The sequence below is a fragment of the Vipera berus genome, assembly GCF_964194415.1.
Source record: "Vipera berus genome assembly, chromosome: 1".
In the NCBI taxonomy this organism is placed as follows: domain Eukaryota; kingdom Metazoa; phylum Chordata; class Lepidosauria; order Squamata; family Viperidae; genus Vipera; species Vipera berus.
In genome coordinates, this window is record NC_138202.1 from 228,059,275 (window position 1) to 228,070,254 (window position 10,980).

At 41.2% G+C, this 10,980-nt stretch overlaps 1 long non-coding RNA gene across 1 annotated transcript in view; it reads right to left on the reverse strand.

Moving 5' to 3' along the window:
* LOC308660597 overlaps positions 1-8,310 on the reverse strand; it is a 31,919-nt gene extending 23,609 nt beyond the window's left edge. The window contains exons 1-2 of the long non-coding RNA XR_014024755.1: positions 8,173-8,310; positions 6,965-7,022 (exon numbers count right to left, since the gene is read on the reverse strand). This is a non-coding gene — a long non-coding RNA (uncharacterized lncRNA). The remainder of the gene's footprint in view (positions 1-6,964; positions 7,023-8,172) is intronic.
* Between the last annotated feature and the right edge of the window lie 2,670 nt (positions 8,311-10,980).

The window sequence follows — 10,980 nt, forward strand, 5'->3', positions numbered from 1 at the left end:
CGTATAAAGAAAATTTATTTAAAATGTTTTACCGATGGCATCTTCCCCCAGCCCGCTTAGCAAAAATGTACACAACAGCATCTCCCAAATGTTGGAAGTGTTCTGAAGAGATAGGCACATACTTCCACACGTGGTGGTCTTGCAGTAAAACACAAAAATTTTGGAGAATGATTTGGATTTGGCTGAAAGAAATATTGAAACAAGATCTTGAGTTTAGTCCAGAACTTTTCTTGTTGGGAATTACGAAAGAGAAATATCCTAAAGATGTGCTATACTTAATGATCCATATTATCACAGCAGCTAGAATATCATTTGCACAAAAATGGAAAAAGAATGAGATCCCAGGAGAAAAAGAGGTTATTAGGAAAATTTGGGATTGCGCTGAAATGGACAAATTAACTTTGGAATTAAAGAATAAAGACCAATCAGACTATTATAGAATTTGGAATAAATTGTATCTTTGGATGGATAAAAAGAAAGGTCTTTATTAGGTTTTACAGACTAGCTCACTGTCTTAAATATTGTGGTATTTCACCGATTTGTAATCTAAGTGTATTTAAGTGTATTTTTGATGTACATATATACATGTATATATATATATATTTAAACATTGTAGACAAAAAGGTTTGTCAGCTCGCTGGTACTGTGTCCAATGTTTTTAAATAATAAATTTAATAAAAAATTAAAAAAAAGAGACAAATAAGATGGTCTGGTACGCCCATCTCTTTAAGAACTTGCCACAGTTTGTTATGATCCACACAATCAAGGGCTTTAGCATAGTCAATGAAGCAGAAGTAGATGTTTTTCTGGAACTCTCTAGCTTTCTCCATGATCCAGCGTATGTTGGCAATTTGATCTCTAGTTCCTCTGCCTCTTCGAAATCCTGCCTGTACTTCTGGTAGTTCTCGATCCACATACTGCTGGAGTCTAGCTTGTAGGATTTTAAGCATAACTTTACTTGCATGTGAAATGAGTGCAATGGTGTGATAGTTTGAACATTCTTTGGCACTGCCTTTCTTTGGAATTGGAATGTAAACTGATCTTTTCCAATCCTGTGGCCACTGTTGAGTTTTCCAAATTTGCTGGCAAATTGAGTGTAGCACTTTTACTTCATCGTCTTTTAAGATTTTGAATAGCTCAGCTGGAATACTGTCACCTCCACTAGCTTTGTTGTTGCTCAGATTTTCTAAGGCCCACTTCACTTCACATTCTAGGATGTCTGGCTCGAGGTCAGTGACCACCTCATTGTGATTATCATGGATGTTAAGCTCATTCTTGTATAGTTCTTCTGTGTAATTTTGCCACCTCTTCTTAATCTCTTCTGCCTCTGTTAGGTCCCTGCCGTTTTGGTCCTTTATCATGCCCATTTTTGCATTAAACGTTCCCTTCATCTCTCCAATTTTCTTGAAAAGATCTCTGGTCCTCCCTATCCTATTGTTTTCTTCTATTTCTTTGCACTGTTCATTTAAGAAGGCATTCTTATCTCTTCTAGCTATTCTCTGGGATTCTGCATTCAATTGGGCATATCTTTCTTTTTCTCCCTTGCCTTTCACTTTCCTCCTTTCCTCAGCTATTTGCAAAGCTTACTCAGACAGCCATTTTGCTTTCTTGCATTTCTTTTTCTTTGGGATGGTTTTGGATGCTACCTGTTGTACAATGTTGTGAACCTCTGTCCATAGTTCTTCAGGCACTCTGTCTATCAAATCTAATTCCTTAAATCTATGTATCACCTCTACTGTATATTCAACAGGGATATGATTTAATTCATACCTGAGTGGTCTAGTGCTTTTCCCTACTTTCTTCAGTTTAAGCCTAAATTTTGCAATGAGAAGCTCATGGTCTGAGCCACAGCCAGCTCCTGGTCTTGTTTTTACTGACTGTATAGAGCTTCTCCATCTTTGGCTGCAGAGCACATAGTCAATCTGATTTCTGTGTTGACTGTCTGGTGATGTCCATGTGTAGAGCCGTCTCTTGGGCTGTTGGAAAAGAGTGTTTGCTATGACCATTGTATTCTCTTGACAAAGTTCTATCAACCTGTGACCTGCTTCATTTTGTACCCCAAGGCCAAACTTGCCTGTTATTCCACTTATCTTTTGGCTTCCTACTTTAGCATTCCAATCCCCCATGAGGATAAGGACATCATTTTTTGGTGTTAGTTCTATAATTTGCTGTATGGCTTCATAGAACCGGTCAATTTTATCCTGTTCAGCACTGGTGGTTGGGGCATAGACTTGGACTACTGTAATATTGAATGGTTTGCCTTGGATTCGAACTGAGATCATTCTGTCATTTTGAGGATTGTATCCCAGTATTGCTTTTCCTACTCTTTTATTGACTATGAAGGCTACTCCATTTCTTCTGAGGGATTCTTGCCCGCAGTAGTATACCTGATGGTCATCTGAATTAAATTCACCCATTCCTTTTAACAGTACTATTTTTAGTTCACCATTTTTTCCCTAGAGTAACTCGCTCTCTCCTTAATCAGGAGGTGAGGGAGGAACCCTTGCAGGGTCGAGCCGAGGAGTTTAGTCTATTTCTGTCGGACAAAATCGCTCGGATCCAGACCGGTCTAGACTCAGACTGGGCAGAGTCTGACGATGAGGATACGGGCAGCCTTGTCGATGTAATCTGGGAAGAGTTCGACCCTGTGACTCCTGAAGAAGTGGACAAGATCATGGGGAAGCTGAGCTCCACCACGTGTTTATTGGACCCGTGTTCCTCCTGGCTGACTTATGCGGCCCGGGATGGGACACGAGGCTGGCTCCAGGCAGTGATTACTGCCTCTTTGAGTGAGGGTAGCTTTCCCGCCACCTTGAAGGAGGCGGTGGTGAGACCCCTCCTCAAGAAGCCTGCCTTGGACCCAGCAATATTAAAAAACTTTCATCCGGTCTCCAACCTTCGCTTTCTGGCGAAGGTTGTTGAGAGCGTGGTGGCGCAACAGCTCCCTTTGTTCTTGGATGAAGCTGATTATCTAGACCCGTACCAATCGGGTTTCAGGCCCGGGTACAGCACGGAGATGGCATTGGTCGCGCTGGTGAATGATCTCTGGCGGGCTCGGGACAGGGGTTTCTCCTCTGTCCTAGTCCTTTTAGACCTCTCAGCGGCTTTTGATACCATCGACCATGGTATCCTGCTGCGACGTCTCAGGGGGTTAGGAGTGGGAGGCACAGTTCTCCAGTGGTTCTCCTCCTACCTTCTGGGACGTTCGCAGTCGGTGTTGGCAGGAGGGCAGAGATCGACCTTGAGACCTCTCATTTGTGGAGTTCCTCAGGGATCGGTTCTCTCGCCTCTCCTGTTCAACATCTATATGAAGCCGCTGGGCGAGATCATTCGTGGTTTTGGAGTTGGGTATCATCAATATGCTGATGATACCCAGTTTTTTATTTCGACCCCAAACCACCCCAGTGATGCCCTCGACGTGATGTCCGGCTGCCTGGAGGCGGTCCGGGTCTGGATGGGGAGGAACAGGCTTCGACTCAACCCTGACAAGACTGAGTGGCTGTTCGTGCCGGCATCCCGGGAAATTCCGATTATCCCATCTCTGGCCATGGGGGGGTGAGCTATTACCCCCCGTAGATAGGGCGCGCAACTTGGGGGTCCTTCTAGATTCACAGCTCTCTTTAGAAGAGCATATTGGAGCTGTGACTAGGGGGGCGTTTGCCCAGGTTCACCTGGTGCGCCAGTTGCGACCCTATCTAGACCGGGATGCCTTGCGTACAGTCACTCATGCGCTCATGACTTCTCGTCTAGACTACTGTAATGCTCTCTACATGGGGCTGCCCTTGAAGTCCACTCGGAGGCTCCAACTGGTGCAGAATGCAGCCGCGCGAGTTGTGCTGGGGGTTTCCCGATACTCCCATGTTACACCTTTGCTCCGCGAGCTGCATTGGCTGCCGGTTGCCCTCCGGGTGAGATTCAAGGTGTTAGTAATGACTTACAAAGCCCTACATGGCATGGGTCCAGATTACCTACGGCAACACCTGCGGCCGGCGTCAACCTCCCTCCGTCCAGTGCGCTCCCACAGAGAGGGCCTCCTCAGGGTGCCTCCGATCAAAGAATGTTGATTGGTGGCCCCCAGGGGGAGGGCGTTCTCTGTGGGCACGCCAGACCTATGGAACCGCTTGCTGGTTGAGCTCCGGATGGCCCCCGACCTTCGCTCCTTTCGGCGTGATCTAAAAACGTATCTATTTGAGCAATCTGACCTGGTCTGATGGGTTAGGGTAGGGGTTTTAATACGTCTTAATTATTGTTTTAACCTTGGGCATTTATTTAATCGCTTTTAACTTTTGTATCCTGTTTTTTTATTTATTGCCCTGTACACCGCCCTGAGTCCTTTGGGAGAAGGGCGGTATAAAAATATAATAAATAAATAAATAAATAAATCCCAATCTGTACAGTAAGAGCAGTTATATGTTTCTAATGAGACACAGTAATAATAATAATAAAAAATCAGTGTCACTGATACCTATTGCCAATCTTACCTCTTAGTGTTTTCTTTCTGCTAATATTAATATTTTTATAATCAGTGTGACTGAAGCTAAAGCAATTATACTTGTAGATTTTGTAACTAAAACAAACAGAGCAATTATATGCTAAGTTTTACATAATTTACTCCATTTTTCAAAGGGTAAATACATAAAAAGAAAACAAATATTGTATATACTTCCATTTTTCTCCTCCTTTTAAAAAGAAACAAAGCAAAAGGAAAACTACCTTTCCCTTAAGATTTCAAATTTTGTCAACTTTATAAAAAACTGTTAAAAGACAAAAGTTTGAAATGACAGACCCTGCCCCAGGCAGCAAGTTAATTTGGTACATTAACCCAGGTTTTAGGAAGATTTTTTTTTCTTGCAAGGATCAAACCAGTGCAAAAAACTTCTTCATAACACAGCTTCAGATAAAACCTTTATGTTTTCAGTGTTTTACATGTGTAAAGAATTATGAATCATAATAGGGGCAGAGCATAAAATTTTGCTGATGATATTTGTATAAATAAATTAGGCATTTTATTTTTAATTTATGTCATTAATACAGTACATGTTTGTTTTCCTTCTGAATTATCTATGTACTCAGTGCTATTAAATCACAATAATAAATTAGAAAAAATTAAGGATTGGAACTTTAGCTTCTCTTTAACTTTGCACAAGAATTTCCATCAGGTTTTCTCACATTAGTACAATTGAATTCATCCCTGTGTTAATATGAAAGAAGATATAAACAGTTGTATTTGGGGGGAAATAAATGTGATTAAAAGAATTTAACTCGTAAATTATTTTACCCTTAAAGATGTAAATGTTACGTTTATTCCGCCACATGATTCCAAACATTTTTACAGAACATTGGAGGACTTTCTTTGGAAAGAACATTTGATAAGCTTTTCATTGTACAAACTAAATGATTTTACAAGAAAGATGAATTTATCTTTCATATGTTTAGGTTTATTCCTGGGCATTTATTCTATTGTCTATTGTCTGGATTAAGCTATTTCAGAATTCAGTACTTTCTGGGGTTTAGCTGAAGAATAACTGTGGCACATATTTGCATTTCTCTTTATATGGGATTAATTTCATCATTTGCACTTGGTGCATGATATACGTAGAAAACATTAAGTCACAGATATAATGAAAAGGGTAAACAGATGCTAGCAACTTAATGTTGCTATAACTCAGTCCAAGGAATTTTTTTTTTACAGAATTAAGAAAATAAACTGGATTTATTTCACAATGGCTCTTGGCACCATCATAGCTGACATCTGGGGTATTCCCTTGAGATCTGTTTCTCTAGACTTTCCTTCTATTCAATGAGATATTCAAACTTGAGATTTCGCTTTTCATTCATCCTGAGATCACTGAGATTGCACCTGATCTCCTTTTACCATTGTCCTGAAAGGATCTCTCATCAGTTTCAGTCAGTTCCGTGCCCTTCCAGTTAAGGTTATTGGCCTCTGGGCATCAAACCATTGACAGTCCTGATGGAGGACCTGCACTTTTTGGAACAGTCCAGAATTTAATGAGTGAGACCAATACAAGCACTGAGTTTCTGCTATGTATTCTGACACTTATTCATGCTTTATATCAATTACAATATACAAGATTATATTCTCATCCTGAAGACTCTTGTATGAGGTAGGCTGTTTATCTAAATTCCAAGAGAGCATGGACTTCTGCCCAAAAATCACTGTCTTCCCCTTGGTAAGTTAGGCTGCATCTGCTAAAGTCACTGTCATTGAATGGAATCTACCTAATATCTCTAGCAGAGTTTCTACAGATCTCTCTGAACCTACAGTTATCCCCTTGAAGCCTCTTTGATCCATTCAACATTCTTTTGAACATCATCATTGTTTCGGGGACCAAGTGTCTCTGTTCAAAAGGTTATTTCTACAGCAAGATAATTGACAGAGTGGCGCAATCGGTGGCCTTGAAGTTTGCAGACTTTTCAAACTATAGACAAGCCATGTACTGCTTCATTAAGTCTTTACTCCAATACATCTAGTCTTTGCTGAAAACACAGAGACGCTGAGCCATTCCAATGCCTCACAGCATTAAGAATTTTCATAGATTAAAGAGGGATCACCTGTCATTAAGCACTGAAGGGAAATTTTCCTGACCTACCTTTCTGTAATGTGTTTTCTAAAGAGAGGCCTAGAAAAAAGGAATAGATTTGCAAAGGTTTATCTCCTTCAGCCACAACTTCAACCATAATTTATGATTTGTCAGCTGACTACTTCTCTGCAGAATGCTGACTACTGTAGCCTACATTACATTGACAAGCTCATAACATCTAGTGGCCAAAAACAATCTCCAGAACAGGAGGTGTCTTCTGAGATTTACAGAAGTTCATCTTTTTTCCCAGAAGCAGGGGGCTTCTTGCTCTAACTTGGGATTATACTCATACATATTTCCAGGCTATCACCACCTACCAATATATACCTATTGACAGCCTTATCTGTGAAAAACATTCCTACCTCCTTTTTGCAGGTGCTTGTTCCTGGTTGTTTCCTTCTCACAGTACTTTTACTGCAGCTTTTAGAGAGAGAGAGAAAATTTAGAGAGAGAAAATTTAAAAATCCAAAATTTCAATCCTTTTATCTCAGAAGTAAAGCCACTGTTACAAGAGAACAAGACAGGGATAGGATGCTGAGCTTGTCGATCAGATGGTTGGCAGTTTGGTGGGTCGAATCCCGAGTGCCGCATAACAGAGTGAGTGCCTGTTACTCGTCCCAGCTTCTGCCAACCTAGCAGTTCGAAAGCACGTAACAATGCAAGTAGAAAAATAGGGACCACTACGGTGGGAAGGTAACAGCGTTCCGTGCGCCCTTGGTGTCTAGTCATGCCAGCCAGATGACCACGGAGATGTCCTCGGACAAGCGCTGGCTCTTCGGCTTTGAAACCTTTTAAGCATTGAAAGTGGTCTTACATTTTTCTTCACCCTACAAAAAGTGTCCCTTGGAAACTGCCAGGATTTTGTTGCATGTTCCCCACTGATAAAGCCTAACTCCATCCCAAAGCAGGTTCAAAAGCTATTCTCGATCCTTTTAGTGCTGAGTTGGGCAGCTTTCATAAATCTAAAATATATTATAAAAAAAGAGTCTGGTTCAACTTTTTTGGCCCCTCTACAGGATTCAAACTAATTCATTAACTGTACAAACCAAAATTAAGTAACCACAACTTCCTTATTTGGGGAATTTCAGATTTGCCACAAACTTGGTAAACAAGTGTACAATTTATATAAATGTGGCGTGCAATCCCGTACATTTTAACTAAATCTGAACTAATGTTCAAATCCTCCTTGATCTTTCTTTATAACCAAGGAGTAATTAATACAGCATGATCAATAGCACTCCTAAACAAGTGTGTGGCTAGCCGCTAAGCTATGCGTATTTTTTTATTTAAACACCTATCACTTAACTATTTTATACAAGACATCAACATTTATCTACACATATGAATAAGAGAGAAAATTGGGTAGTCTTGGTTGCACTTTATAATATTCAAGGAGTCTCCCCCTTTCACTAAGAATGGAGGTGGGAAAATGAAGGCAAGAATAATAGAAAGTATTGATTTAAAAGATGCCTACTTTCTACTATTCTTGCCTTCATTTTATAACAATTTAATGCTTTACCATTTGCCCTTTCTATAACTCAAAGAGCTTTTCCTAAAGTATGACTCCTACCTTCATATTTCTAACCTCCATTCTTAGCGAGATGGTGGTTTTCTAGTTGCATATTCTCTTGTCACACTATCTAGCCATATGCAGTAGCTCAATTTCTTCTGCAGCACCTCAACCCAAGTCAACTTTAAGAAATCTTCCTGTCTTCCTTTCCAGGTTATCTATTGATAGAAAATGTTATGTATCAACAAAATGTTCTCCCTACTTAAAGTTAGAGGTCACATGCTCTTTCTACCTTACTCCTTTATATTATATCTTTACCACTGATAAATCCATTCCCAGTCAGAGAGCTCATCTCCAAGGCTTCTGCACCAGAGGTCTTTGGGCCACACATGAAATATTGCCACACATTAACTACTCAAGCTACTCCTAATTTGGAAAGCATTCTGGGCCTTTCAAAGCCATGTCTACAACCAGATTGAGCTGGTTTATCAAATCTGGCACATAAACCAACAAGACGATTGTTAAAAAGTCCTTACTTTTTTTGTTACACCTTCTGTTACAAATTTGGCACTGATGTGTTCACCACTCCATTGTAATCCTGTTAGTCCCTATGCCTAGAAGCAGCAACATAATGGAGTTGGCAACCAAGGTTACTTGTGGGACTATTTCCTCCCCACTTCCTTCAGTATAGAGTGAATCCTTGAGTCTTCCTTGAGTCTCTTTTCTGGAGAGAATGGGACAACATGCCACAGCTGGGTCAGAGGGTTGGCGTGACCAGGTCAATGTGAGGGACAACTTGCTGCTGCAGGGCAATTTGGACAAAGCAGGGAAACATCTGCCCCACCCTGGCCAATGGGACATGGGAATGAGGACAGTGCTTCATCCTCTAATTATTCCGTGGTGGCGATTCCCCCACCACCACGAGCATCCCATCAGCCAGGGTTGACATTTATTCTGGGGGGAAGTGCTCTTCCAATCCCCACTTTGTCCTTGAATTGTCCTGCAGTGGCGATTTCTTGTCCTGCAAGCATCTGGTGGACCAAGGCTAAAGTTACTTCTGGTGAGGAGGGAAGTGCCTCTTCCCCTCCCCGCTTCATCCACAAATTATCCCATGACAGTGATTTCCCCTCCCTGCAAGTTTCAGCCAGGGCTGATGTTTCTTCTCGTGGGGAGGGTAAGTGCTTCTCCTCCCCGCTTAAGTCAAATTGTCTTGGCACGGTGACAAGTTGGCCTGGGTGACTTGTCCCGTGTCCAGTTGGCCAGGCCAACCCAGTCCACTGGCCTGGCCATGGCGAGTTGCCTTAGATCTCTTTTCTGGATGCTTGTTAAGGGGTGTCCATTTTCTTCTCTGTTGTAGCACCCAGTTCCTCCTCAACAGAAAAGATGCTTTTCCTTCATTCTCACTTTATGGGATATTATTTTCTTCAACTTTCACTGGGTCTTGCCTGTAGGAGACACCCTCGGGGCTCCTGCAAATTTCTAAGCATAGGCATAAGTTGGAAGTCTTTCTCCTTGCTTCAGGGTGGGGGGAAAAAGGCATCAGAAGACAACCAGGATCCTGCAAGATCATGTGCAAGGATTCAAGGAATCTGACTGAAAGAGCCAGAACTACGCAGCTTTCCACTTATTTATGTACTTGCTTAGAAATAAGCAGATTTAATTTCAGGATACTCGATTTCCATTTTCTAATTGTATTGTATTCTTTATTGAATAATTTCCCACCTTTTTTCACCAAGCACAGTTTGACACAGCCTCAAGTATTTAAAAAAAAATCCCCTGTAGACTTGTTTCTAGCTCTAAGTTGTTTAAAATATGAATCATTTAGAAAGTCATAAGATTCACTTATGGTACTTGTTATGTATGCGGGCACCTGCATAGCAACAGCCACCAGGGGGCATTGGCCTGAACGGTTTTGGCGGGAAACCCAGTTTCGGCGGGAAACCTAGGGCCAACCCCATTGGCTGTCCGCTTACCTGGCTAGGTATTTAAGGAGGCCAGGTAACCCTCATTCCCCAGTTCGCTACCCCCCTCCAATAAAGAGCTGAACTCACACACCGGCTGGCGTCTCTTCCTTGCGTCGGATCCACTACACAATAGTACTCTCTATTTGTTAAGTACTAGTGTTATTTCTATCTAAAGTTAAGAAAGGATTTATGATTACCTTGGCCGGCTTCTTTCCATCAATCAGACGAGCAACTTTGCTTCTGCTGTCTCTTCTTCTGCAAGTTTACACCATACAAAATTAAGAATATGTGGTCTTCCCCAAGGTAGACATTCTAGTGTTCAGCTTAACATTTAAATCAATATGGCTACAATGTACCTACATTTAATTCAAATCTATCTCTAGAGAAGTGGTAGATCAATTTGCCTGGAGTGAAAGTTCAAGAGTCTGCCCTGAGAAACAACTTAATATTACTTCATCAGAAAATATATTGATTTTCATTTTCTGTACAAAGGAAAGAGAGAGAGAAAGGTTTAAAACTCACTTGGACATTTCTTTTGCACAGAACATGATTATTTCATTGTGGCCTTCATCCACAGTGACGGCCTCCGATGTGTTAGAACCATAATTTTTCCCTTGTTAAACTGCAACATTTGAATCCTGCGTGTCAAATATTTTATGGAAATGTAAACAATCTGAAGGGACCTTTTGTGACCACATGGACATGTAAAAAAGCTATATATTGGAATCAGATATGTATTTTAACTCAGAGAATTCTTAAATTGAATGTGCCATGGAAGCCAGAGGTTTTTCTTTGAGGCTTGATGGACAAACACATTGGTGAAAAAACGTGGAATTTTGTTTTTATGTATGACAACAACAGCAACCCTTCTGTATGTGCAGAGATGGAAGGACTCGCATATATA